The sequence below is a fragment of the Talpa occidentalis genome, unplaced genomic scaffold, assembly GCF_014898055.3.
Source record: "Talpa occidentalis isolate TD23 unplaced genomic scaffold, MPIMG_talOcc4v2.1 talOcc4.8, whole genome shotgun sequence".
NCBI lineage: Eukaryota > Metazoa > Chordata > Mammalia > Eulipotyphla > Talpidae > Talpa > Talpa occidentalis.
In genome coordinates this window covers 104,620,168-104,647,528 of record NW_023605194.1, presented here as the reverse complement: position 1 = coordinate 104,647,528, position 27,361 = coordinate 104,620,168, and the positions used below count along the sequence as shown (strand labels likewise).

General features: G+C 44.7%; 1 long non-coding RNA gene across 1 annotated transcript in view; it reads left to right on the top strand.

Annotated features, from left to right (window-relative positions):
* LOC119234050 (uncharacterized) overlaps nucleotides 1–26,269 on the top strand; it is a 123,995-nt gene extending 97,726 nt beyond the window's left edge. The window contains exon 4 of the long non-coding RNA XR_005122538.2: nucleotides 26,177–26,269. This is a non-coding gene — a long non-coding RNA (uncharacterized LOC119234050). The remainder of the gene's footprint in view (nucleotides 1–26,176) is intronic.
* Nucleotides 26,270–27,361: the final 1,092 nt, after the last annotated feature.

Below are 27,361 nucleotides of genomic sequence, written 5' to 3'. Positions count from 1 at the left end.
TCCAGACCCTCCTTCCCTTATCTTTTCTTCAAGGAACACTTGATATTCATTTAACTTGATTTCACTTGAATAAAGTTCTAGGAAGTGGAGTTTGACAATGTCTAGCATCCCTTCTTCTAGGATGTGGCTGGGACAAAAGCCCAGGTTTGCTGGTTAATGGTCACCCAGAGAGGTTACATGGGAGTGTGGGATTTGCCCTGGTCTTCACCTCCACCTATATCCTAAGACAGTCCAGGTCCTATGGAATTCAGAAACGACCCTGGACACAGATTTCTGCCCTTCCATAGTTAACGTCCAGCTTCCCCTTCCATGTCTTCCGTCGAGACCTCACTATTCCCGCATAAAGCTCTGCCTTCTTCGTCTCTAGGTCTTGGGACCAAGACCATGGTTATGTTTTTAGTTGCCGCCTGATGCGGTTCTTGGCAGTCAAGATTCCCTCCACCCGGTGACAGGGGTCCAGGTAGACCGTGCCAGTCAAGAACACCTAAGAGACGCCCCTTAATCGCCATGGTCACTTGTCACCTTTTCTCTTGCTTGGGAACAATCATACTATGGTCTTGGAGTGTTATGATACTTTTTTCTTGATTTCCTCATCTGAAGAAAGCCTTGTGTGTAGAACCAATCCATTCCCCTCTCTCAACTCACCTGACAATTTCAACAGGTGTATCTAATAGAAAGGGGCAAAGTATCCGCAGGGCACCTATCCCCAAGGCTGCCTTTCTGTAGTACCCAACTCCTTGGTTCTCAGGTACTTGGTTCCATGGGTGGTCTCAGTCCTCTTCCAGCTTCCCAGCTGAGTCTTTCCCACTAACTAGCTTACCTATGTGTCCCCTTCAGCTCAGAAGTTCTCCAGTCTAAACTAGCTATGCCTAACCTAGCCCTCCGCCTCCTTTGGCACCCCATTCTGGCAAGAGAAAATAAATAGCATTAAGATAAAGCAGTAAGTTAATCTCCGCTAATGGTGCATTTGGCTAATTAATTCCCTTTATCATGTATACATTTGTCCCCAACAGGATGTCCCCAACATTGTCCCCAACAGGATTGTATTTCACACAATCTATGCTGCCTTCCAGAGTAACAGAATGAGGTCACCAAGGTCATAATAGGTCAAAACCTGACAGTTCAGAATGGTCTTGGTTAAGGGAAAGCTAGCTTCTGCTCTCTGATGGGTAGTTCCCATTCTGGAATGCTTGCTTAAAGATAAACCAAGTTTTGCTAGATTTTGTCTGACACAATTGTAAACCAGAAGTGTGGGTTGGATAGGACTGCAGAAATGGAATCAAGACACTTAGGAAATATGTTGGACTTCTGCTCAGATCCCAGAACCAAGCTCATGTTCTGTTTGCAGTGGTTTCATTTCTTTCTGGGGTGCCAATGCTTCCATTCAGAATCGTGACATCATGCACCTCCATGCTAAGCCATGCAGCCTTGTCCCACACCCCATTCCATTCCTGAGCAGGCCCCTCCCCCCTCCTCCACCAGATTGTTTAAAGGCAACACCAGTCCCATTTGTTATTGAGAGAAGGTGGAGTGTAAGGCTTTCAACCTCAGATTCTGGTGCCAGAGTGCCAGGTTCCATCTTGCTGACTGGGTAAGTCACCCAACTTCCTCTGCAAAATGAGGATAATATAAGACCCACCACTGTTGCAGAGGATATGAGCGCAATATGCATCAGCTGCAGGTCTGCAAGATGGAATCTAGATTAAAAAGCTTGTTTTAAAAGAAGTAAATTTTAATTTCTTCATCTTCTGCTCTTCTCTCTCCTACTCTCCTCTTCCTCTTCCCCTCTCCTCTTCCTCCTTATTTCTAGGAAGAGAGAATTTTTATTCTTGCTTAAGATTTTCAACCTTGCTGAATCAAAGAGTAAGATCGTTTGGAAAGTTCTGTTTTGGTGCACTCGCTTTGAGAAATAAATTGTGGCAAACATGCCCCCTTTCAATGCACTGCTAAAATGCAGATACCTGCCACCAAGGGCACTTGGTGCAAAGACATCACCAGCACGAGAGAGCAGGTTCCATGGAGAACAGAGCTGTGAACCATTTCCTCCTATGGAAAGAAAACACCCAATAAAACCCAGCAGAGTCCAAAATAGCGCCATTTTACATTCGAGCACTCTTGCATAGAGTCACTTATCCAGGGCCAGGACTAATTGGTGCCAGGTGTCTTGGAGAGATGCCAGCTTCATGGATTTCCCATTCTCTTTGTGGGAGGATGAGTTAACAACACATCCTTGTCTGGTGCATACTTCAATCTGATTTCTGAGGCTCCCTCCAAAGATGGCAGCCTCCTCCCCAGCCCCCACCCTGCCGCATGCATAAAATAAATGAGCCACACCGAAAACGAGTCAAGGGTCCAGGTCATCAGCATCTGCCTACACTGTGCTTGTGGCTGATGTGTGGCATTGCAAGGACTAGCAGAACTACATGACTAGGCAGGTGATTGCCAAACTGGTAATTGTAGATTTTCATTTTCCCAGTAAAATTTTACCTTGAACCTTAGTATAGACTAGAGATGTTGATGCTCCAGTTGTATTAGGGATGGGAGAGGCAGGTGTTGCCCATTTGGTATCTTCCTTGGGCCCCAATAAAGCCCCAAGTCTTCCACTGCACCACTGAGCTCCAAAGGGTATGAAATCTACCATCAGTAACATCACCTGTTACTGTAGAAGAAGGTGCCTGGAGGATGACTGGAGATGCCAGCACTGTGGGTAGGTACTACTGGGACCTTCCTGATCTCCCCACTCCAGGCTCCTGACTCCGAGGCACCAGCCGCCATTTGGATGGTGTGTGCTCCCCAGTCCCTGGCAGGAAGCAAACAAACAATGTTGACCAAGAATGCAAAGCCATGGGTTGAAATAACCGACTTAGAGCCAGCCTAGCCCTTCAAGGCTTTCTCCTTTGTCCGTAGATTCAGTATCTTAGGCTGTGAATACAAAAATATTTTGAAACTGGAATATTTGCAAATATTTGGTTCACAGGGCTGTGCTAGAACTTGGGGAGCTGGACATCTACTGTCCTGCTCCTCCTCATCCTGCTTCCTGCCTTCACCCTGTGCTGTTCAACCTCACAGGATGGGGGTCAGGTAGCAGAGGAATGAGCTTCAGCCTAATCTCCCTGCCAGGGGCTGTCCAGCAGGAATTGCGTCTCAGAGCTCAGCAGATTGTGTGTGTGTGTGTGTGTGTGTGTGTGTGTGTGTGTGTGTGTATCTGTAAGTAGCATGGTCCTTCCCTGTCATTAGAAAATAATGCAGTTCATTATGAAAACTTATAGAAAACAGTAAGGATAAAAAAGAAGCATCACCACACAGGAACACTTGAAGGTGTCCATGCTTAGACTCTTTGCTCCTCTCCTTTTTCTTTTTCTCTCTGCCTCTCTTACTGTTTCATTTCACCGAAATGGGCTCAATCGGTTGGTAATTCCCTTTTTACTTCCTGTTTTGTGAACATCAGTTGGTGATAAATGCGTAATATATCTTTGCTATTGGTCCAGAAGTATTCTTTTCTGCTCTAAATTCTGTTCAAATAAATTTCATCTTTTTAATATTTTTTTCCTGCTTTCATGAAAAACTTCTATTACTATTTTTTTTTATGTTGTGGTAACATTGGTTTATAATAATGCATGATTTCAGGTACACAACTTTATACTTCAGCACCTGTATATACACATATTGATCACCACCAAAAGTCTAGCTTCTATCTTCCACCATACAAATGATGCCCTTTACCCATTTTGCCGAACTCCACTCCTTCTCCTCTGGTAGCCACCATTTTGTTGTGAGAATCTAAGAGTCTGTTTTTATTTTGTTGTATTTATTCATTTGCTTTGTTTTTCTTTCTTCCACACATGAGTGAAATAATGATATTTGTTTTTCTCTGATTTATTTCACTTAGCATAATCCCCTGAAGGTCAATCCATGTTGTCACAAATACACAATTTCATCTTTTTTATAGCTGAGTAGTATTCCACTGTGTATATTCACCACATCTTCCTAATCCAGTCAGTCATTGATGGCACTTAAGTTGTTTACATGTTTACATGTCTTGGCTATTGAAAGTAATGCAGCAATGAATGTAATAGTGCATGTATCTTTTTGAATTAGTCTTTGTATTCTTTGGGTAAATACTGACTCCTGTCTTCATTCATAAACCTTTGCATATTTCTTTAGGGTGAATTCCTAGAGGTGGGACTGATGGTTATGTGAAGTGAGCAATTTTAACAGTACCATCAAATTACCTTCAAAAGATTTCCCCAATTTTGTTTTAAAAGCACCTATCAAGGTGCATCATTGCCTACCTCTTCATCAGCTGGCAAACTGGGGACATCATTTGGATACTGGGGCTGGCCCAGCAGGAATATCAGCTGGTCTAAGCCTTGTATAGTGTATCTGAGTTTTACTGAGCATTTCTACAGATGTGCTGTGTGACAGCTTCCAAACTTAACCCAGAAAAAAATTACTTTTGTTTGCTTTCATCTTTTGAAAGAATGGAAGGCAAGGTTCGGCTAAGCTACAACCTGGCCTGACCTTGCGTTGTGGGGAAGCGCTCCTGGATGCTGCTGAGCCTCCCTAGCTCAGTATGAAGTGACAGGAGGTGCAGAGGGGAGAGGAGATGAGGGGCAGAGGTGGTGCTCCCTTGTTTACAGTGGGATGGATGGGGCTGAAAGGGTTGCTGAGACTCCAAGGCTCGCTGCTACCTCACTGGTGTCCTATTGTCCCCACCTGGTGGCTTGAGTCATAGTTAATGGGCAGCAAGATGAGGGGGACAGATTGCCTGTGCTCCTGCCCCTCTCTCCTACATAGTAATCGTTAAAGAAATTGAAAAAAAAAAAATCTGCCTGACTTAGCTTTCCTGCCCGTGTTCCAGCTTCGTCTCCGCTGCCTCTTCTTGTTTCACCTCTTACCGTAACCCCATGTGACGGTCGAGTGAACAGAGAATGTGAGTTGTGGAGAAGGGTTCACATGGGGTGTGTAATGGCGAGGTGTCCTGTGTGTGCTGAAGACCTCATGAGAGCAGACCTGAGGGGTGGGGGACACCCTACTCTCAGCAGCTTCACTGGGCGGCTTCAATCAGGGGAGGTTCTGAGTTGAGACTTAGGAATGTTCCTTAGCCTCCCGACTCCTGGGTTTCCTCTCTACCCTTCAACTCCCTCCTGTTTCTACTTCCCTCTGCTGAGACTTGATGGTTGCCAACCTCTCTTTTGCCACGACCCTCTCTTCTCTGCCACACTGTCTCTCTGACTTTCCATCCTGGCATGCCTCACACCACCTTCTTCCACGATTACGTCTAGGATGTGGACAGCAGGCAGAGAGAGCCACACAGCCTCAGACAGGTGGGCGCCTCATGAACGTGACCTCGAACCACAGCTGGGTACTTGGCCTCCTGGCAGTCTTCTGGGTGCTGTTGTTTTCCAGTTTCTACAAAAGGTTTCCAGCCTTTCTCTCTGTCTTTAAACATTGGCTTCTCACTGCAGCACCACCTTCCCACCCACACATGCTCATACAGGCTCATCCCTATGTCTCAAGGATTCCCAGGTGGACAGATTGTGCAGATTGCTTCCCCCAGTGCCAGGCACGACAGGGTGTGCCCACAAACCGAGTCTCCCTTCTCCCTTAGTAGATCCATCTTAGACCCAGAAGGACCGTGGTCAGACTTTAGTTTTCCACTGAGATTTAATTAATGATTTTTCTCCCCTAGACCGTGTCCTTGGGGCATATTTAGATTCATGCTTATTGGCTCTTTCGGAGGATTTTCAACTCTACCAACTTTTCAAATCTTTGGACATAGCCCAGAACTATAAAAATGTGTAGGGAGAATCCAATGCGTGAGAAAGAGCCAGCATTTAGTTTGTTGGACAGAAAGGCTTCATATGCACAAGGACTTGGGGAGCAGAGGCCTCTTTCCTGCGCCTCAAGGGATGACCAGTTCAGGAGTGAGGTTCTGTCAGCCTGGGTGGAAGGCCCTCAACCTTCCCAAAAGGGACAGTGGACCAGGCTAATGGCTGTGAGTTTGAGAGGTGCACATGCATTCACTTAAAGCAAGGTGGGGCCCTGCCAATTTGGATTCACTGCCAGTTGGCAGCAAGACTGAGCCCTCTCTGCGGGGAGCCGAAGAGAGCGGAAGGCCCGGACTGGGGTTCTGGCCCAACAAATGAGCAGTAGCTTTCATATATGGAGCGTCTGAACAAAAATGTGCCAGGATGAACCTGGCCCCTCACAATTCACTTCAGTTTTGTGCCAGGGACTCTCATTTTTTCCAAGGGAAAACCTTGCATTTGTTTTTTGGCATTTTGATGTGCATGTGTGCATGTTTGCTCTTGGTGTGAAGTGTGTGTGTTCATCAGAAGGAACTGGCAATCCCGTGCTCTCCTTTTCTCACTGTGTCTGCTTGACCCCGTGACCTGGTGTTCTCCCAAAGCTTCTGCCACAGTCTCTCAGTCTCCTTTCTGTGTGATGATTTCCCTGGGCGATCCCATGGACATTGTTATGTCAATAGACTGGAATGTTCTCCTCCCTCTTGGGTGAAGCGCCTCTGGTTTTAGAGAATTCAAAGGTGGAGAAATTGCTAGGAATCAGGGAGTCTGCCTCCCCACACATCCTGTGACAACGAGGAATAGAGCTGCGGATGCCAATGTTCCCTGTGGAGCCCCGTGGAGCCATCAGAACCAAGAGGGTCCTGCTCTCATTAATTTTACCATGAAGAAATTTTACCACAGAGAAACTGACATCAATCAATAGCCACACTAAATGATACAGGGAATGAGTTCTCTGGGGGGAAAAGAGCAGATGTCTGATGATGGAAGATACACTTTCCCAGCACCTAGAGGGCAGCATGGAACCCCAGGGAGAAACACACTAAGTGTGAGCTTCAGCACATTCCTGGAGTTGAGTGATTAATCCCCACTGCTCTGACAGCCCTTGGGCTGGAGAAAGAGCAGGACTAGAGGTGAGTTTTGGTTTAAAGTGGGGCTTGGGTAGAAGGAAGTGAGTAGTTATCTTGGCTGCCTGAGGTCCCAGCAGGCCCAGGCCTTGTGTCTATTCCGTGGCTTGGGGTGCATTTTTGGCCTGGATCTCTGGCTCAGAGGGAGTTGGGATAATTGATAGCTTATGCTTCACTCCCCAAAGACTGGTTTTAGCACATATGCAACCTGCATTTTAATATTATTCCTTCTGACTAGAAGCATTTGGAAATGGTCCTTGCCCCTGGTTTTAAAAGGTGGCATTATTTTATGAACATTTAGACATTGATTAATAAAATTCCGAACCCATTAACTAATGGGGGGAATGCCAATTTTTTTTGTGTATCCAAGAAAGTAAATGTAATAAAAACTATCCCAAAAGGTAAGTTAAATTATAGCCTTTGCTTTTTTTTCTCCTGATGGCCCCACCAGATGTTTCAAAATGCAGGACACAGCCTTTTTTTCCGTTTTTCCTCCAGGGACAGAGAGAGAAAATTTGGCTCAGATATACTAATTTTCAGGAGGAAAGAAAAAGAACTATGGTGGGGAAGGCCTTTTGGGAATCCCTGTGCTGCTGGTTCATAAATGTGGATAGGAGACTAGAGCTCTACCAGGTTTTTTATCCATTTTTTGTTACTTAACCCCCTCTCGCCGCTCCTCTTCCCAGATGATCCTCAGGAATTTTGCTTTGATTTCCGCAGCAAGAAACTGAGCTTGTGAAGGCCCTTCAGGCTGGGAGGCTGAACGGCGGCCATGTTGTTCCTTCTTTGTTGAGCGCGCAGGGCCTAACTCCATGGCAAGACCCTTGGTTTGAGGATTCCCTGCTCAGACAATGAGCTCCGGAGTGGGGGTGACATCAGCACCTTTCCCAAAACAGCCTTCTCAGGCTCTCAGTTTTGGGGTTTTTTGTTTGTTTGTTTTTTGTAAACGGAGATGCTCACTTCTCCACCCTCCCTAACCTCTTCTCCATGCCTTCAGAGTCTGAAAGGAAATAAAACAACTAAAAAGTTGAAGGACAGGATATGTCCAACCCCTCACCTCCAGTCACATCCTATCCTTTGGCTACGATGAACCACGGAATGTTTATAAACCAGCTGCATCCACAGAGCAGCCATGTCTCTCCTTCCTTGCCTCCCCTGATGCGTGATGTGGAACTGCTAATGCAGGAGTTGGGAATTCCCCAAGGACTGCCCGACTTGAAAATTCTCTCTAAAATGAACATTTTCAAGCGCCCAGCTTGACTGGAGCTGGACATCAGTTCAAAGAAAATGAGGTGGTGGGCCCCTGCAGGCCTGACGCTTCAGGATGGTGGCGCCATTGTGCCACAAAATGGAAGCCAGGGAGGGCTCTGCGGGAACCAGCTTTTCCCAGAGTGAATTCACTTGGTGTTGTGGTAAGTGTGAGCACAGGAGGAGAAGAGAGAGAAGCTTCGATGGCTCAATGTTCTCTCCCTTCTGGCAGTGTTTCCTAACTTGAGAGTTTGTCAGACTGACTTGGGGAGCTTACATAATTATAAAATGCATAAAAAACAGGTTGTAGGTGAGGAATTGACAGTGTAATCTGGTTTAACTCCGTTCCCTGGCATGTCAGTTTCATTGCTGTTTTTTCCTGCAGAAGGACAGTGCTGTGTTATAAAGTATCTTAGAAACGAAGGCCTCCCAAGATAGAAAGCACTCAGGATTCTAAGAGTCCTGAATTGGGGCAGGGGAACAGGGAAAGAAAATAAGATACAGACAAGAAGAAGAGGTAGGCTGGAGATAGGGCAGTGAAGGAGGAGCAAAAATCTGAGTTCTAGTTGAATCTGTGCTGCTAGCCAACTCCGTGATCTTGAAATAACCATTTAACCTTTTAGAACTTGGGACAAGGAAACAGTGTAGAATATTGCAAAAGCAGATAGACTCTGAAGCCAATTTACCAGTTATGAGCTGTGTGACCTTAGGCAAGTGACTAAACTTCTCTGATCTCCAGTTTTCTGGTCCATAAAATAAAGATAATGGAGTTGTCATGGATTTAGCCAAAACAATGCATGTAAACTACTTAGCAAAGTTTGGGGCACATATTAAATGTTCAATATATTAGCAGTGCTTTTTTATTTATGTCACTGACATAATGACATGACTAATGACACTAATGACACTGACTAATGACATGACATAATATTTTCTATCTCATGCACTATCAACTTATTTAATATGTAGCAAATTTTCATAAGATGCTAATATTTTATTTAAGGTTATTCTGTGTATATGTGTTAGGAGTAAGGAAAACAAACCAGAGACTGATACACCATTTATATTTTTTATGCAAACAAAATTTACTGTGGAAATTGGGGCTTAACACTTACTATATTTTGAAGATTGTTATTCTCATCCTCCCTCTAACTGCATTTCTTCTAGATTTTTGTCTTTGTCAGGACAGGCTGGGTATTGCTTAATTAACAGACAACCCAGAAGAACTACAGCTTTGCTCAACTCTGGACTCTCCCAAATCCACACTGTCCTTATCTGCAGAAATCCTGCTGAACATTCCTTCTCTGCTACTTGCTAGGGCAGCTTCTACATAGGTTCAATTAACCACTTAGTGGGGTATTCTAGTATCTTTATATAATTTTTTTAAAGAAAAAGATCTTGGTTTCTTCACTAGAATCTATTATAAAATATGCATGATTTTCAAAAAGGAAAAAAAAGTCTTCCATTGAATTAGAAAACTACAGAAACTAGGGTTGAAATGGTGTCTCTGGAGGGAATCTTCTTGGTCTTGAACTACAAGTAGGTTTTGTGTTGTTTTTTTGCCTGTTCTTCTTGCCCCCCCCCCGCCTTTTACTTCCCATCCATGAGATTTACTGGTGCTCTGCTCCCATCGTTGAACTTTTTTCTTCTCCTTTTTTTCTGGATTATGAATGTCTGCTGGAGGTAGGCTGCAATAACAATATTTGTCACTGTCTAATATGTGGTGTTATGTTTAAGTCTTTTGACAGAGTAGAATAAATTAATGTCTGATTTTATTGATGGCATGAGTTCAGAAGAGTAGGCTTGTTTAAAGTGAGAGATGTTACATGGTAAGTGAAAAGACTGAATGAAAATGGCACTTGTCAAAAGAAATTGCTTAATTTTTCTGCTGCTCTCCCATTCGATCAAGTTCCCCCCCTTAGAGGAAATTTTCAACTTTCTAAGCAAAAATCCTTACCATTTTTTCGACTCTATTATGTGCCTTTCACCTTATTTCTTTAGTCCTCAGGGACAGGGGACAAATGGTCATTCTTCATATTTGGAGTGTTGTAAGCTCCCCTTCTAAAAAGACCCCACCTTCCGCTCAGTCTTTTTTTTTAACTTTTCTACCAGAGTTACCTTCTGCCCCCTCACTTGGTGTATTCAACCCCATTTCCAACGTCTTTGAGAGACTTCCAGTGGCTCTAGAGGGCTGAGGGTCTCACCTTCTGTTGTGAAGGCCAATCCTTTTCTTATTCTTGCAGATAACCCTTTTGCTCCAGATCAGATTTTCCTCAAGGTGCACCCTCGCCTACCAGTGTTCTAGCCACACTTCCCTATTTCCACACTTCCCAGATCTCTTATTTCTTTATAAGGACTTTCCAAACTGTTTGGGAAAAATATGGGCCTCTTGCTTAAAAAGTCATCTACATGGCTCTTCTGCCACTCACTCTCCTAATGAGAATGATAGTAAGAGTGGTAATAATAGCAACTGCTAACACAAATGTAACACTTATTATGTGGCAGTCACCATCCTAAGTCTATTACATAAATTAGCTGGTTCAATTCTTGCTAAAACCCTTCGTGGTAGTATGATTGTTAATTTGACAATGCCAACTTGGCTGGGTGAGGGTACCCAGATATGTGGTCAGACATTATTCTGGATGATTCTGCAAACATGTTTGGATGTGATAAAAATTTAAATCCATGGTCTTGAAATAAGGCAGATTACCCCCTATCCTGTACGTGGGCCTCGTCTAATCAGTTGGAGGCATAAATTGAGCAAAAGACTGGCCCCCATTGAGCTAGAGGAAATTATACAAGCAGATGAACTTAAACTAGAATATTGGCTCTTTCTTGAATCTATAACCCATTGGCCCACCCTACAAATTTTGGAATCACAAAAGCCAATTCCTTAACAACTCATTCAATATACAGAAATAGGATATATGTACACTCTGCTAATTCTATTTCTCTGGTGAACTCTAATGCAAATGAGTATTTTTATGACACATTTTATAGCTGTGTCAACTGGGGTACAGAGAGGTTAGATAACTAGCCAAGGTCATCAGAACCTCAGTGGTCCAGCTGAGATTTTGTCTGATGCTGAGTCTTGTCTCTTTGCCACGAGAGTAAATACACTCCATTTATGTTGTGTTCATAGTTACTTGCTCTTCTGTCTGTTTCATACAGCTTTTCTTGTCTTTTCTTTTCTTTTTTTTATTGGATTACTTGTGTTTTCAGTTGTCAGTCTTGAGAACACAGAACCTGCCCATCTGGTGAATATAGATGTCTAGTCTAGAGTTTTGCAAGGAAGGAGTTTTGGAAAGTTTCTGCTGCATGAGTGATGATCAACAAAGACAGTGAATGGCTCAGATTATGTGTTCATTGAACATTTTTCTTTTCTATCTACTCATCATCCCAGACAACTGAGTAAGATCCCATAATTTCACCAAGGGATCAAATTTTAGGCAGTGTTTTAGGATTACATCCAGAGTTCCTAAGCACCTATTTCAGAATAAAATGTTTTAGAACACCTGAAAGTTCGGCGTGTATGTGCTAGTTTTCTGTAAACTGTAAAGCCCAGCACTAAGGGGCCAAAACCATCCTGCATCTTTCAAGGCAAATAGAAGTAAGTGCCCTCGGAAATGGGGTGTCGCCCAGGCAAGACCCACGCTTGGGAAAACCGTCTCTGGCTTAGCCCTGTGGCCCGATCTTTAAAAGCAATTTAGCCTGGTCTCCGGGGAATGACGAAGCTGCTTTCCTAACCCAGCATTCACGCTTGCAGCCTCTCGGGCATTATCTTCATGGAATTGTGCTTAAAGTAAGCCCCGATGCAGGCATTTGTTTCTGGGAATCAGTGAAGCTGTGACTTTGGCAGCGGCTGCCCCTGGGCTCTTAGAAAAGCGCTGGCTGTCCTCTGGTACCAGCAGGTCTCGCAGGCAGTTTCTGAAGCACCAGGCGGGATCAGCAGGGACAAGTGGGTGCCCAGCAGTCCATCCTTCTGTCTGGCTCTGTCTGTCTGGCTCTGTGAGTGCTTGTATGACTTGACACTCTCTCTCTCTCTCTCTCTCTCTCTCTCTCTCTCTCTCTCTCTCTCACACACACACACACACACACAGACAGACACACATACACGAGAGTTTTCTTCCAGTAGTTCACTGAGGCACTGTTTTCAACCTTTCAGGCTATCAGGCACCAGAGTGTTTAGAGTTTTAATAGGTTTAGAGGTGACTCAAGAGTCCACCAACATCTGCATTCATCTGTAATTTATGGCGGCCTCTTATTTAGTTGGTTTAGTAAATTGTACCTAAGAGTATTCTTTGAGACTTGGCAGCCTGGTGTACAGTTTCACGATTCAGCTGTATTTTTGCCAACTATTTGGCTTCTCTCTCGCTCTCTCTCTATTGGATGACATTCTCAAATACTTAATTTGGAGTGCTGGTCTGGAACACACTTTATCAGACACCTTTTTGCTTGCCAAGAGACCTCTTACCCGTTCTGTTAAAGCTGACTTTCCACATGCTAACACACTTACTCCTAAATTGCTTTTAAAGTCAGCACATTTCCAAACAGCAGAAGGTAAAGTGGGGGCTGCTTTTAGGCCCCTTCACACTTAAGGCCTCTGGCTTCTCCCTGCACCCTCTACCTTTTTTCTCTTGATTTTCAATGAGGAGAAATTCTTTATGTGGAGAGGTGAGGGTGATAGGACCTGACCAAACCACAAAATCAGTATCTACAGCAAAAATAGCAGAGCATGCCCTGCAGTGAGGTGTGGGAGGATATGTTTGGCCTTATTTCTTGTGCTCAGCTTAACATGCCCCAAAGAATAAATCAAGACTATAAGGGGTGTAACTTATGTCTCTTTCAGGTCTGTCATCATGTGTGTAGATCTGGGGATGGTGTTTCCCACTTGCAGGGGGGGAGGTCCATACCTGGCAAACACAGATTTCAGGCCACCTATGAAAAGTCCCTGAGCCAATTTGTTTACAGTTCACAGGATTTGATTTTCTAGCTGCATCTGTGAGTGACTTACTGCTCCATCTTCCTTTCAGTAAGCACTAGGGAGAACTTGACTTTCCAGGACCGGATTCTCAATTGTGTTGTTGCATCAAGTAAGAGAAGGTATAAGTCGTCTGTCATAGGTTAATATATTGTCATCATGTAATCTGCTAGGAAAATGTGACTTAAGACTACCTGCAATAGACTAGAACCTCTGCTTACATCATTGATCTTCCTTTAAGGCTTGACCATAGATTAGAGGTGAAAGTAAATTATTAGCATTCTTTCTTACGAGTGGGAATGATTTAACCTCCTGACTCTTTGTGATGGTGGGGGAGCAGGGGCTGGGAACTTAAGTTTTGAGCATGAAACATCAACTGTCCTCCACATTGCCTGCAGGGTCCTGTCCTCTGCATCATCATGCTCATGGGCCACATGAGCTGTGTCTGAGATAATGTAGGCAGCCTGTCCTGACACCCACCATGTTCTGTGTTGCTACCTCTTGCTCTGATCTCCTGGGGCAAAAATGCTGGAAGTAGATACAGTTGCTGTGACTACTTAGATCTGAGCACTGTGTATCTGAAATCTTGGGCCCTTTTTTTCCTGCAGCTGTCTTGCCTAAGTGGGGCAGAGAAATTTTCTGAAGTCTAAGACAAAGGACACTGAGATGTTTGAGTAACAAACAAACAGAATAAGCATATATTCCTTCTACCCTGGCCCTTAATTCCTTAGCCTACGTGGAGGCTTCTTCCAGCAAATGCTCCTCTAGAGTTTTGCAGGATACAAGAGTCAGACTCCTTGCTTGGTCTAGCCCCTTCCTCTTCCATCACAAGTCTTCCCTAGGAAAAGGTATGCAAAGGGGAGGCTGACCCCAATGGTATTTTTTTGTGGTTATAGCTAGTACAAACATGCAATTTATTTTGTTAAAAATGCTCATTAACCTCTTATTTTGCAAGGAAGTGTTCAAAGACTAAAGAAGATACGTCCAAAGGACAGAGGGGCCATCTTAAAGGAGTTCTTATTGGTCAATCTACATCAGTTTAAGCAGTATCATAAGAAATGATAGTAATGGAAGAGGACACATTAAATAAAGTAATATCCATGTTCATATTGATGCAAGTAAAAAATAAACAGGGGAAACTGCATGCTAGCTAATAATAAAGGATTGAAGATGATAAAAAGAGAATGCCATGTAGTAAATATAGAAGGAATAATGAACTTCAAAAATTAGCAAGAATGGTGAAAGTAGTGAGTGAAGTTTGATGAGAAACAGGACATTTTCATGATCTCAGAGTGTCTCTTCATAAATTATTTATTAATTACTTGCAAAGAACAGTTACTCTACAGTGGAGAATCTGGAGGACCCCCCTTACCCAGTGATCATAGTCAAAGTCACCTATAATGGGAGGAGCCAATAGCACGTGCCTCCTTGTGGTGCACAGACTCAGTCAGGCATTTCTGCCAAAAATGCATCATCTGAATCTAATCATGAGGAAACATCCATCAGTCCAAGTTGGAGAACATTCTATAAAAGAATTGATCTGTAATCTTCAAAAGTGAAAAGGTCAACAAAACAAAAGCTCTGGGGAATGTTCCTTTTTGAATACTATGCAATGGGGTGCATATTCCTGCAGTGAATCCTGGAAAGGAAAACAGTTAATGCTAAAGAACCTTCTTGGGACCTCTGACAAATGTTGAATGTGGACTGAGTTTTAAATAATAGCTTACATCAAATCAAATATCCATGTTTTGAAAATTGCATTGTAATTTTATATAGGAAGATCCTGTTCCTAAGACATATACACTGAAACATAAGGTTATTCACCAATGGCTCAAAAACTAGCGTGCATGTGTGTGTGTGTGTGTGTGTGTGTGTGTATGTTCTATATAGCAGTGCATAAACAAATAATACAGAAAAAATATGTATATATATCTATTATTCATCTTTTCTAGCTGTCTATAGGCAGAATTTAAAGCACATGGAATAAACAATTATTGACTCAGGGTAATGGGAATATGGGGTATATTTTGTACCATTTTTAACCTGTCTAAAATTTTAAATTATTTAGACATGAACACTTACACAAATGCTCCTAAGAATACACTTGATTAACCTTGATCTCCACAGATGATTTGGGAAGTTCACTATGGCTTCATACTTGCTTTCCACTTGATCCTCTTGGTTACTCTTTGATTTCTTACCAGGTGATCACAGCCAGAGAATCTTTTCCTCTAACTGTAGGTTGTTCACAAGACCACGTCAACCTCTTGTATGAGTAAAACAAAAGCAAATGTCACCGGCACTGTTGCCAGCCAGCAGTGAGGAAGTGAGGAAGGAGAAGGTCGCAGCCAGGTGTGGCATCGCACTCTGCTGGCAAAGAGGTGGGGGTGCCCTCAGATGATCTGTGCTTCCCCCAAGAGTGCTGGGTCTCAGTAGCCTGGTCTCAAGTCTCAGCGGTCATCATAGGAAGTTGCAGCAGCCCCCGCAGCTCTGTGCTTTCTAGAGAGGCACAGGGTTTGTGTCCAGGTGGCGGGCGCTGTCTGCCAAGGACCCCAGACACTCAGGCAAGCGGCACAGGGACACAGGCCCACCAGTCCCTGCAGATACTATCTCAACGCAAAGTCGCTTTTGTGTCTTTATTCACACTACCGTTTTCCATAAAATTGCTTTTTCTTTAAAATTTAACATCTACAGGTATCAAGTCATCTAAAGATCAGCTAATGTGGGGTTAATCTGTGGTGAAAGAGAATGTGCATCACTGAAGTGCAGTATTGACTTGGCCTGCGGCTTTGTAATAAACAATTATTGCTTATTTCCAGCTTATTGGTTGTCGTTGGACAGACATGAGCTTGGCTGTTAGGTCGGGGTGAACAGATGAATGGCTGACCCTGGATGTATCTAACAGGCGGGAGCCCCAGCGTTACCATTTCGTGTGGGGTGGGGTGCAGGTGAGTGTGTTGTGAGGGTATATGAAAGAGAATTTTGGGTCTCAAAGGTGGTACATTTCACCTGGATATACGGAACCTGCTTTTCTGGAGGTTACTTCCCTTCAGATTGGACTGGATGATGTGCAATGACAAAACCTTAGTATCTCTATAGTTACTTAGCTGCGTGTGTAGAAGTGATTTCTCTTCACTGAACTTTTGGTGCAGAACAGGAACGCCGTTATCCTAATTAATGATGACAATCCATAAGCCCAAAGAGATGGGGCTCTTGGATGAGGAGGATTCAAACCCAAGGCTGTCAGTCCATCAGGAGTAACTCTCTGAATGCGTAGGGCAGTCCAGAAGGTGGACCCCAGAGATTTCTTTCACTGTTAGAATTGTGTATACTCACCTGTAGGAGCCGTGCTGAAGGAAATCTCATTCTCTGCAGATTTTCTGCTGCGGAATTAGTTCCTATTTAACTGTCATCTCATGGATGGACATTTATTTTATTTTGGCAAGAGTGCTGCATTTAAGCACACAAACAGGTATTTCCTTTCTTTCCCCTTGGTATGCAAACATTCCACTGCAAAGTCATCACCCGATGCTATTTCCAGACACACATTTTTTAATAAAAATGTTTTTTCAAATCTTGATGGACAAAAGAAGTAAAAAAATAGATAATTTTGAGGTCAAACAACTGAAATGGAAGGGGAAAAAAATGAAAATCAACTTGTGTTAGTTTCTCTTCTCAACCTGAGTGGCATATTACAACAAAATCAATTCTCTCGCAATTGGGCAGGCAAGGTGTCCGCAGTCAGGGTGCCACAGCATCAGACTCTAGGATCAGACTCCAGGGCTTGGCCTTCTCTCGTTCCTGGTGGTTGACAGCCATCCTGGGTGTTCCTGGGCTTCTGACTTCTGCTACCATCATCACATGGCATGTTCCCTGTGCCTTAGTGCCTGAATCCCCCTCCATTCTACAAATGCCAGTCATTGGATGAGGCCATCCCTCATCTTAAAGAGATTCCTTGTGCAAAGACTCTATTTCCAAATGAGGTGACATTCATCTATCAGGGGTTAGGACTTTCTTATATATATGTTTGGAGGACACAATTCAAAACACAACAAAACCCAGTATTTTAATTTAAAAAAACCATGTTTTATTAAGAGGACATAGAATCTAAATCCCTGAGAGCAGCGGCTGAGTCTGCTACATGCACACAAAGGTCAGTCTTCGCTGATTTTGAGGGCAGAGATTCCTTTGACTAAAAATGACTACTAAGTCATCAGAAACAGGGCAAACTTTTAGGCAACAAAATACGTCACCTTTAGCCTAAAGATTACACATAGTAGGACCAAGATCCTGGGGGTAAATAAGTTTACTAAAGAAGCATCGGGAAGACATTCTGTGTAGCTGATTGGATGGTGATATTGATTATTCTGTCAAATTCCAAAATTGATAGTAAAAAGAAAATCTACTTGACTGCTCAAGCCCCTAATTAGGCTCCCTACTGTTTTAATGTCAATATTATAATTACTGTGCTGTCTTCCATCTATACTGAAATGATACATCGTTTGGCTATTCCTATATGGCATAAGGCATTGAACATTTTCATAGTCATTACCAAACCAAACCATGACTGAATCTTTGAATTGGTAATGCATCTCTTTTTGCAAGAACTGAATCAAATTCGCTCCTCAATCAGTACGAGGCTTTTCACTTCGGGATGTTCCCCTTCGTCCTCTCTATTCGCAACATACTCGTCTTTCCTGGTAACTGAAACTGTCCACAGCAGCTGCTCACCATGGATGCATCAGGGAATGAGGACAATTGCCACCGTCAATAAATCTGGGACAAAATGTTAAGTGAGAGGAAATATCTCAGACACGTGAGTTACATAAAGCAAATAGAATTGCAATATTTTGCTGCAGGGTCTGGTTTAATATATTGAAACACTCAAGCCCAAATGTTAAGAAAACAAAGTTTTACCCTGATTCAAGGGCCAAAGCTTACATCTTAACATAGTTAGCGTTGAATGTTGGTCAATAGCTCTCAATATTTGTCTCTGTTCACTGAAGGAATAGTTTTATGCCTACAACGATTGTTTTGGCCCTGCAGGGAAAACTTCCCTCAGTGGTGCACAGGGCAGCAAATGGTAACTTAATTTATCTTTTGGAAGTTCAACAAGCCCCTGCTGCTATTAGAGGAGGGAGCTGAACAATTTGTAGAGTGTAGGGCATATCCAAGGCATTGGAATTCTGGGCTGGTTTAGATTAGGGGCTTCCTTTCATTGTATTCTACAGAGGAACACCTAATTTTTCTCTGCCTCTCACGTCAACACAAGTAGAAAACTTTTCAGAGATAAAGCCAGTCAGTCTCACCTGGAAGAAGTGTTCTTCTGGAATGTTTAATTTTCAGGGTGTGAAAGAGGAAGGGATTATCATGTTCTCAAGCAACAGCACTGAATATAGCTTGAGGCCCCAGGAGAGTTTCCAGAGGGTGTTCATGTTCACAGAAGCATCGGGAGAGAGAGAGAGAGAGAGGCAGAGAGAGAGAGAGAGAGAGAGAGAGAGAGAGAGAGAGAGAGAAAGAGAGCTTTGGAAACCTATGAGGGGAGTAAGGGAATGAGAAAAACACCAGGGAGCCAAGTGGTTGTGGTTTGATGCATCCTGCATCTTATTTTCTTTGATTTTTCCAGAAAAAGCTGGCAATGAGAACAGGAATTGCAAACAATGTAGCATGTCCTTGCCAAACTATAAATACAGAAGAAACATTCTAAAGGAACATGTACAGTATCAAATTATGTGAGAATATGGGGACAGTGATGACTTACATTCTCCATCCTCCTGGAGGAGGTGACTCACAAGGAGGAAAATGAATCAGTGGAGGCTTAAAGTTACCTCTAGAAGAGGAGGTCTGGTCCCATCTGCTGAGCTGAAGTGCAGCCCCAGTACGTGTGGCAGCGAAATGTTTTGTGTTTTCTTCTGTTCTTGTAACCCCCAGTGCCAGGTTAGTCCTGGCCCACCTACGTCATCTGGGACACAGGTATTTCCAGCACACCTGGCGGGTACCTGGCTCCTGTGAGGACATGCAGGTGACAGTTACTCCCCACGCACATGTATTGGATGAACACACGGTACAAAAGCATGTGCCTGACGCTTAACTTAGAAAAGGCCTGTGTCTTGAGTCTTTATATTTTGGTGACTGTTTAATTGACTTTAATTCTCATATCATACATCCCACCCATTTGTAATTTGTTTTTCACGTTTATTTACTTTTTCGAAATCTGTGTCCTTTTAAACGGCAAACTCGATGAGGAGAACAATTTGGCTTCATTCATCTCGTGCACAAGAAAGCCAGTCAGTAGCGGTGTTTTGATAAATGCAGAATGAATGAATAAGAAAAACATGACATTTCTAAGGTTGAGAAACTGGCTTTAATAAACCACACATTCTTTTGTTTTTCTCCAAAATAATAAGCAATTTTTAAACTTGGGAAATACCAAGGCGAGAGAAAAGCCCTCCCTTTGCTAAGAGGAAAAAGATATACATCTTGTTCCCCAAGCCCTTCTCGCTTGCTACTGTCTGACCACCAAATCTGAGAGACAGGGATTTCAGTTTGAATCCATTCACCTCAGCAGGCAATTCCTGAAGCTTGTCATCAGGCCAAGAGCAAACCAAAAGACCAGAGAGGCTCTCTGTCTTCAAGGTGGCGACCCAAATGTGATAGCGAAACCCAGGTACTTGATATATGGGCTTCCCTGATGGCTTAGGGGTTAAACCTCCGCCCTACCACCGTGACAGCTTGCCTTCCATCCTGGCCAGGGAGCTACCCACATGGCGCAGCAGACCTCTCTTGTCTCCCCTGCTGCTCCCCTTAGTGAATTTCAGTAAATCTGCCCGTTCTGCTCCCCACGTTGTCTCTGGTGAATCCTCTCACCCCCTGCACCTCTGGCCTAAACCCCAGTTCTTCCATGCATAAATAAATAAATCTTTAAAAGAGCAGAACATGTACTTGATATAGAGGAATTAAAGGGCAATATAAAATGTGCTGGCGAGTTCTCGGGTCATGCTCTCACGTGGAAGGACCTGAGAGAAGGAAGAGGGTGAGTCCTGGAAGGTCAGGGGATGTGTAGAGAGGCGCTGAGGCCTGAAAGGTCCTGCCCAGGGGGAAGGCGACTCCAAGTTTTTACCTGTTAGGGTCTAGGAAACGTCATTTTGCAAATCTAGAATGCTACGTGATTTAAATATTACTCTACCTCATTTCTGTGGAAGAGAAAAACTGCTCTGTCTTTAGTCCATGCTCACTATGAACTCTCAGTGTCCACCAAGACAGGAAGGTGAGAATCGCCAGATGTAGCAAGCCGACTCATTCCTCTGTGAGGCTTGAATCTTTCCATGGAATTTTTGTTCCTTTCTCTCTTTGTAAAATAGTGCATCAGGGCCTCCCCAGTGGCGCAGCGGTTGAGTGCTGGGTTGTGAAGCTGCCCGCAGCCTCTACAGCACTGGTTCGATCCCCGACTGCTCCCCGGCCACCGGAGGAGGGTCCCACAGAAAGTCACCCCACAGAAATCCCTCTAGTGTGTGCAGGACTATAGGAGAAGCAAAACCCTTGACCTTAGCCAAAGGCCAAGCAGCGGCTGAGAGAGAACACAACAACAAAGCAGGCTGGCCGTGAGTGTCGTCATGTGGGGGAGGCTGGCATATGTTCATAGTCATCCAGGAAGGCTTTGGGTTTCTGCTGCTCCTCTCACAAAAGCACTGACATGTACACCCAGAACGCTCAGGCTTCATCCCACCAAGCGACCCTCCCACTAACTAAGCGCCTGGATCTGGCAGGACAGTCCCAGCAAAGGCAAAGGCCCGGAAGCTTGTGTCTGGGCCTTCCCACCTCTGCTTGGTTTCCCTTGGAGTCCCCTTGCCTCTGTGTGGGGCCTTTCAGGCCTCAGCACCTCTCCACACATCCCCTGACCTTCCAGGGCTCTCTCTCTTCCTTCTCTCAGCAACTTCCACATGAGAGCCTGACCCGAGAACTCGCCAGTGCGTTTTATATTGCCTTTTCTTTCCTCTATGTCAAGTACCTGGGTTTTGCTGTCGCATTTGGGTGGCTACCTTGAAGACAGAGTCCTCTCCAGTCTTTTTGTTTGCTCTTGGCCTGATGATAAGCCTCAGTCTGCTCCAGTTTGGGGTCAGACAGTAGCAGGTGAGAAGGGTTTTGGGGAACAAGATATATGTCCTTTTTCACGGAGCAAAGGGAGGCCTTTTCTCTCACCTTGGTATTTTCCAAGTTTAAAAATTGCTGATGCGGCCTCCCCAGTGGCACAGCGGGTTGAACACAGCACTGTGAAGCTGTCCGCAGTCTCTGCAGCGCGGGTTCAATTCCTGGCTGGCCAGGGAGATTCCCACATGGCGGGGCAGACCTCTCCTGTCTCACCCACTGCTCCCCTCAGCGGTGTATTTAGTCAGTTGGCCTGTTCTGTTCCCTGCTCTGTCTCTGGTGGATCCTCTCACCCTCCCGCATGTCTGGCCTGTACCCCGGTTCTTGTATAAATAAATAAATCTTAAAAAAAAATGCTGGTGAGACAAATGCTCAGCTAAACAGGTTTGGCCCAACGCTGGGCAGCTGAGACCCAGAAACTTGCCAGGAGTGCAGGTACTCCAGTAAGGAAAAACAAGCAATGAATTGGACAGGACCCAGAGGGCTCAGAGAGGACAAGAGGGCCGGACTTGGACACATCCCAACTGGAAAATCTACTGTGAGTTCAAGATGATGGTTGCCACTGTCCTTGAAAAGGCTGCCTGCCAAGGCACTAAAGTGCCAGGAGCAGCCTCTCTACATATCTCTCCCCTCTCTCCTAGTTCCACAGCAATCTTATATATTCTGTGAGCCTTCCCAATTGCCCCGTTTCTCAAGTCCAGTTCATGGCGTGCTGGGAGTTGTAATCCAAGGCATCTTGCATGTTGGTGACTGGAAGTGGGGGCAAGGAATATGGTGCCAGTTGTCATGTCCACAGTCATAATCTTCCCCCTTTTGTGGTGACACATCCTGTAACACCTGTCCCTGTGTTGTTGATATTCATTCATTCAAACAAGATTTGTTAAATACCTATTGTACAAGTACTGTCATGTTAGTAACAGGTTAGTTACTGTAACATATATGTAAGGAAAACCACAAAGACTTAACTTGCCCTGTCATAGAGAATGAGTGTTTACTGAGAATTTCACACTTCCTTAAAGATAGTAGGTGGAGGTAATATACTATTAGGGGCTATGTGTTTTTGTCCTTTCAAAATGCATCTATTGCAACCCAACCCCCAGTGGGAATGGCATGGGGAGGGAAGGGGGAGGCAGGGAATGGCATGGCAGGGGGAGGGAAGTTTGGACACAATTATGAGGCATCCTTATGATTTCCTTAGTTCCCATATCAAAAGAAAAAGAAACTAGGCCTCTCTTTCTCTGTCATGTGATGATACAGGATGGTGGCATCTAGAAGCTAGGAGGTGGGTCTTTACCAGATACCAGACTTGCTGGTGTCCTGATCCCAAACTTCTAGTCTCCAGAACTCTGGGGAATTCCCCTTTGTTATTTGAAAACTGCCTAGTCTATGGTATTCTGCAAAATCTGTGCAAACTGAAACAACACAAAGTACTGAATCACAGGCAGTTGCAACCACTGCCTTTCTATTCATCTGTCACTGAGTAGAGGAGCATCTCTTCTTTTGTGTGGTTTAGCTGGCCACGCTGTAGAGAGTAAGCGAAAGGTGATTTTTGGTTAGAAGCATGTGGCTTCCATGAAGGTCATAAAACCTCCGTATGAACCAGTTCCCTGACTATGAACCTGAGTGTTTGGTAGTGAGGGATGACATGAAACTTCTTTCAGCTGTCTCTATGTGGCCAACGTGCTGGCTAGTGATAATTGTTATTTAACTATCTAAGGTAAGATGTTGCAGCAAAAAAAGAAAAAAAAAAAAAAACAAAGTCCTTTTAAACTTCCTTGCATATGAAATTGAACGGGTTCCTGGCTGGAAGAGACTGTAGGGAGAGAATCAGTCAATATGCTTAGCAGTGACCTGTGTAACGTATGTAGTTGCTTTTACAGAGCTCTTAGCTGAGCCTTGGAAACTGGAGAGGCATTTAATATGCTCTCTGGGAAAGGGAGTGTGTGGTGCTGGGTAGGATATTACAGTTTCCTCAGCAAAGAACAAATTTGCACATACACCTGTGCAGCCATTGGGGCTGTGAAACCGTTTACTTGTGTCAAACTGTTGACCTGGAGGTGACTTCAGTTCCCATGCGCCTTCTTGGAGCCCATCGTGCTCTGTGGCTTGGAGCTACGACTCGAGAGCCTCATTTCAGGCCTGACCTGTCATCTGAACAGCGATTTCTTCTTGTCAGCAGCAAGTTTGTGTGCTCATCGGGAGCCCGAGGGAGATGTGGACTCAGTTACTCACAGCGAGTCAGGAACAAGGGGCGAAGGGGAACCCTATGTTTACAGAACCACTTGTCTTCAACATTAGATAAGCCTTATGTGGTTTTAGTTCTTGGGGAGAATTGCGCTGGGAAGCTCTGCAGAAGCAATGCCATGAGCACATGATGCCATGTTACTGGGGGGTGGGGAGATCTTGACTTTGAGATGGAATGTGTGGAATAAAAGGAGGTGGGATGAGGTAGGGCTGGAGGTTGAATCATATTTTTATTTATTTTTTTATTTTTGAAAGATTTATTTATTTATGCATACAAGAACTGGGGTACAGGTTAGAGGTGTGGGAGGGGTGAGAGGATTCACCAGAGACAGAGTGGGGAACAGAGCATTCAGACTGACTGAAATACACTGCTGAGGGGAGCAGTGGGCAAGACAGGAGACATCTGCTGCGCCATGTGGGTCACTTCCCTGGCCGGGGATCGAACTTGTGCTGCAGAGGCTGCAGATTGCTTCATAGTGCTGACGCTTAACCCCTTGCGCCACCAGGGAGGCCCCTGAATCATATTTTTTTTTATTTATTTTTATTTATTTTTAGATTTATTTTATTTATTTATTTATACATGCACTGGGTACAGTCAGAAGCGCGGGAGGGTGAGAGAATTCACCAGAGCCAGAGCGGGGAGCAGAGCAGGCAGAAGGACCGAAGTACACTGCTGAGGGGAGCAGCGGGCGGCAGGAGAGGTCTGCGCACCATGTGGGACCCTCCTCCGGTGGCCGGGGAGCAGCCGAGGATCGAACCGGCGCTGCAGAGGCCGCGGGCAGCTTCACAACCCAGCGCTCAACCGCCGCGCCACTGGGGAGGCCCTGAATCATATTTTTAAACCCCCTAAGAAGCTTTCTCTTTGTAGAACAATATGTCAATATTCACCTTTAATGCATCTTTCCTCTCAGCCTGGTCATCATGTTGTATCAAGCACATTTTCCGCAAAAGAAAAAATGTATAATAGCTTCATATTTGTAAATGGGCTCTGGTAGATTGAAAATAGTTTGAAACTTGAAACAGACTCAGATTGCTTTTGGGAGGGGAGGCGGCTGCCAGGAGTGGGAAGCAGGTGGTGGGATGCGGGCTTGGGTCTCAGTTGGGTGCTCACCTCTCTCTGGCGAGGTTACGGGAGGCGGTGCAGGAAGGTATCCGTGAAGGGAGGCATCCCAGTTAGTGTGGTTACTCAGTAGAATGGTGGGGAGATGCAGACTAACAGCCATAAGGGTGTTCTCCCCACCAGGAGTTGGAGATTCACCCCCGGTGACTGTGTCCCGGATGGGCCGGTTCCCAGAGGCATGAGCTATTGGCCGGCAGATACCTATTGAGGTTAAAATATCTGCTGAATTAACTGTAGCGTCACCTTTCCTCCTGGACACGTCCTGAATGAAACCCACCGGGTGAGAACCTGCATCACGAAAGAAAGACATCTAGTTAAAGGGTGACATTTTGATGAGTCATCCCCATGTAACAGAGTCACTTGGCCCAAATCAACCCATCCTTCTGTTCTCCAAGAAGTTTAAGTGTCTAGAGGGCAGAGCCTGGGAAGCTGAACACTCTTAAGCTACAGAGTTCTTGAGGGTTTTCATGCGACTTACTTATAGGCAGAATTGCCCTCTGGCTTAGCTCATTTGGAGAAAATTTCACAGTATGGAAACATAAAACCTATTTCTTTTCCAAGGATGGAGTTCTTCTAAAAATTCTGCTTGTCCAGTATTTCTTTTTCTTTCTAAATAAGGTGCTCTGGTTAGACTGGATTATTGAAAATGGAGGCTCTTTATTTTCCCTATAAGTCGCTCCTTCCACCTACAGAGCCCAAAGGGTTTGAGAAGATGCTCTTAAGCCAGGGGAGGTGCAGTGCTTCCCTGGTTTGCATCAGAGGTCGGCTAAGACAACTGGACAACTTCCTTTTACCTGAAAAGGGAGACCCAGCATTATCAACAGAGTCTATTTGACTTTTAAATTCCTATCAATAAGTCAACCTATCTCGATATATTATTACACAGGTAAGACCCTATATTGAGTGCTTAGTGATAGACCATGTCTGAAAAAGAACATAAATTGAGCAGAATTTAATGTCTCAGTGAATGACTACGAGTCTACACCCTGAAATAGTGTTGTTACTGCCCCATTGCAATTTCTGCAAGGACCCCCAGATTGACACAGAGAGGTGAAAACCTCAGTCCCAACACAAAGCAGACTACATGGCACCCCCGAATGTGTTATCATATTTGGAATGTGACGGGCTTGAGCTGTCAAATGTCTGAGTCCTCTGGCCCAAATAGTTTGCGTGGGATGGCTTTGATTCAAAAGGCTCTCTTGCTGATTTTAATTAGGTAGAAACACAATTTAAGACGAGTTATTCACTGCTTGTTAACCAAGGAAGATGGCCTAAAGCGCCGTTCTGTCCCCACGAATTTTTCAAGTGCTTTTTTTCTGGCTGTTAAAACAGGCCTTCACGTCCAGGAAAAACATGGAGGGCTTATTTAGGAAAACTTATGCCTAGAAACTGTCAACTGTAGATCACTGTAAGCTGTATAGATATGAAAAAAAAAAAAAAAAAAACCAACAACCCGGTTTTAATATGATTATGTGCGTTTTCTCTCTGGTATGTGCACATGTAGATCTGCGCATCATCGGGGGACTTCCACACCCTAACCCGCCCTTCACTGGACTGTGCTGAAGAAGAAAGAGAGCCTAAGACCCTTGGGATTTCTTAAGTGGTGAGTGCTAGAAAGGTACATTTTGTTATGTTAATGAGGTAACTTTGGAAACCTCAGAGGTGACCTAATTTGGGCACTAGTTGCCAGGAGACCGGCCTGTGACTGGAGGGTTGATACTTTCAGTCCCACCCCCTGACTTCCAGGTAATTGATTCAAAAGGGTTGAATCAATTGCCAGTAGTCAATGATTTAATCAGTTGTGTCTATGCATAAAGCCTTCATGACAACATCAGGACTGGTCGTGGAGAGCTTTAGGGTTGGAGATTTTGGGAGGGTGGTGACCTGCCGAGGGCATGGGCTCTGTGCCCTTTACTGAAGCCTTGTCCTGAGCGTCTCTTCCGTCTGGCTGTTCCTGAGTTCTAGCCTTTCATAATAAAGTGATAAGCTAGTAAGTGAAATGTTTCTCTGCGTTCTATGAGCTACTCGGACAAATTAATCAAGCCCAAGGAGCCTTGGAACCTCAGATCTACAGCTGGCTGATCCAAGGACTAGATACTGTAGGGGGCGGGGGGTGATGGAGGGAAGAATAGAAAACCTAAAGGAGGCATCACAAGACTAAAACCTGGCTCACACAAAGGCAAGAGCTGGAGGAGGAGGTAGAGGGGATTAATGTGACCATTAACCCAGCTATAGAAATCAAGATCCTTAGGCTCCAGTGCCTTAGCACAAGGCATAAGACCCAAGCCAGTATCAGACTGTTGTAGGGAGTGTCTGGAGCACCCACACTCTGACCTGAGGGTAAAGATATGGAGATTGGGCCCGCAGTGGCATCTCCAGTCTATCTCAGGTCTCCAAAATCAGCAGCAAACAGGCCTCTCCACAGAGAAACGAGCCCCTCCCAGAGAGAAGACTGTATCCGTGCAGTCTCTGCACTGGCAGGGGGCAGCAGTCCTTCTGCCCACCTGTGACTATGCAGGTGCTTCTTTTCACCAACTCTCTCCTCTTACCTGCCTGTGACCTGTACCTGCCGGGGCTTCTCTTCACTGACCTCCCTGAGCGGAGGCAGCTCTCCTCAAGGCCGCCCGCCTGCAACCACGAAGGCCTCTCTCAGCAAACCTGTCTCTTTCGGAGCAGCTCTTTCTGCCTG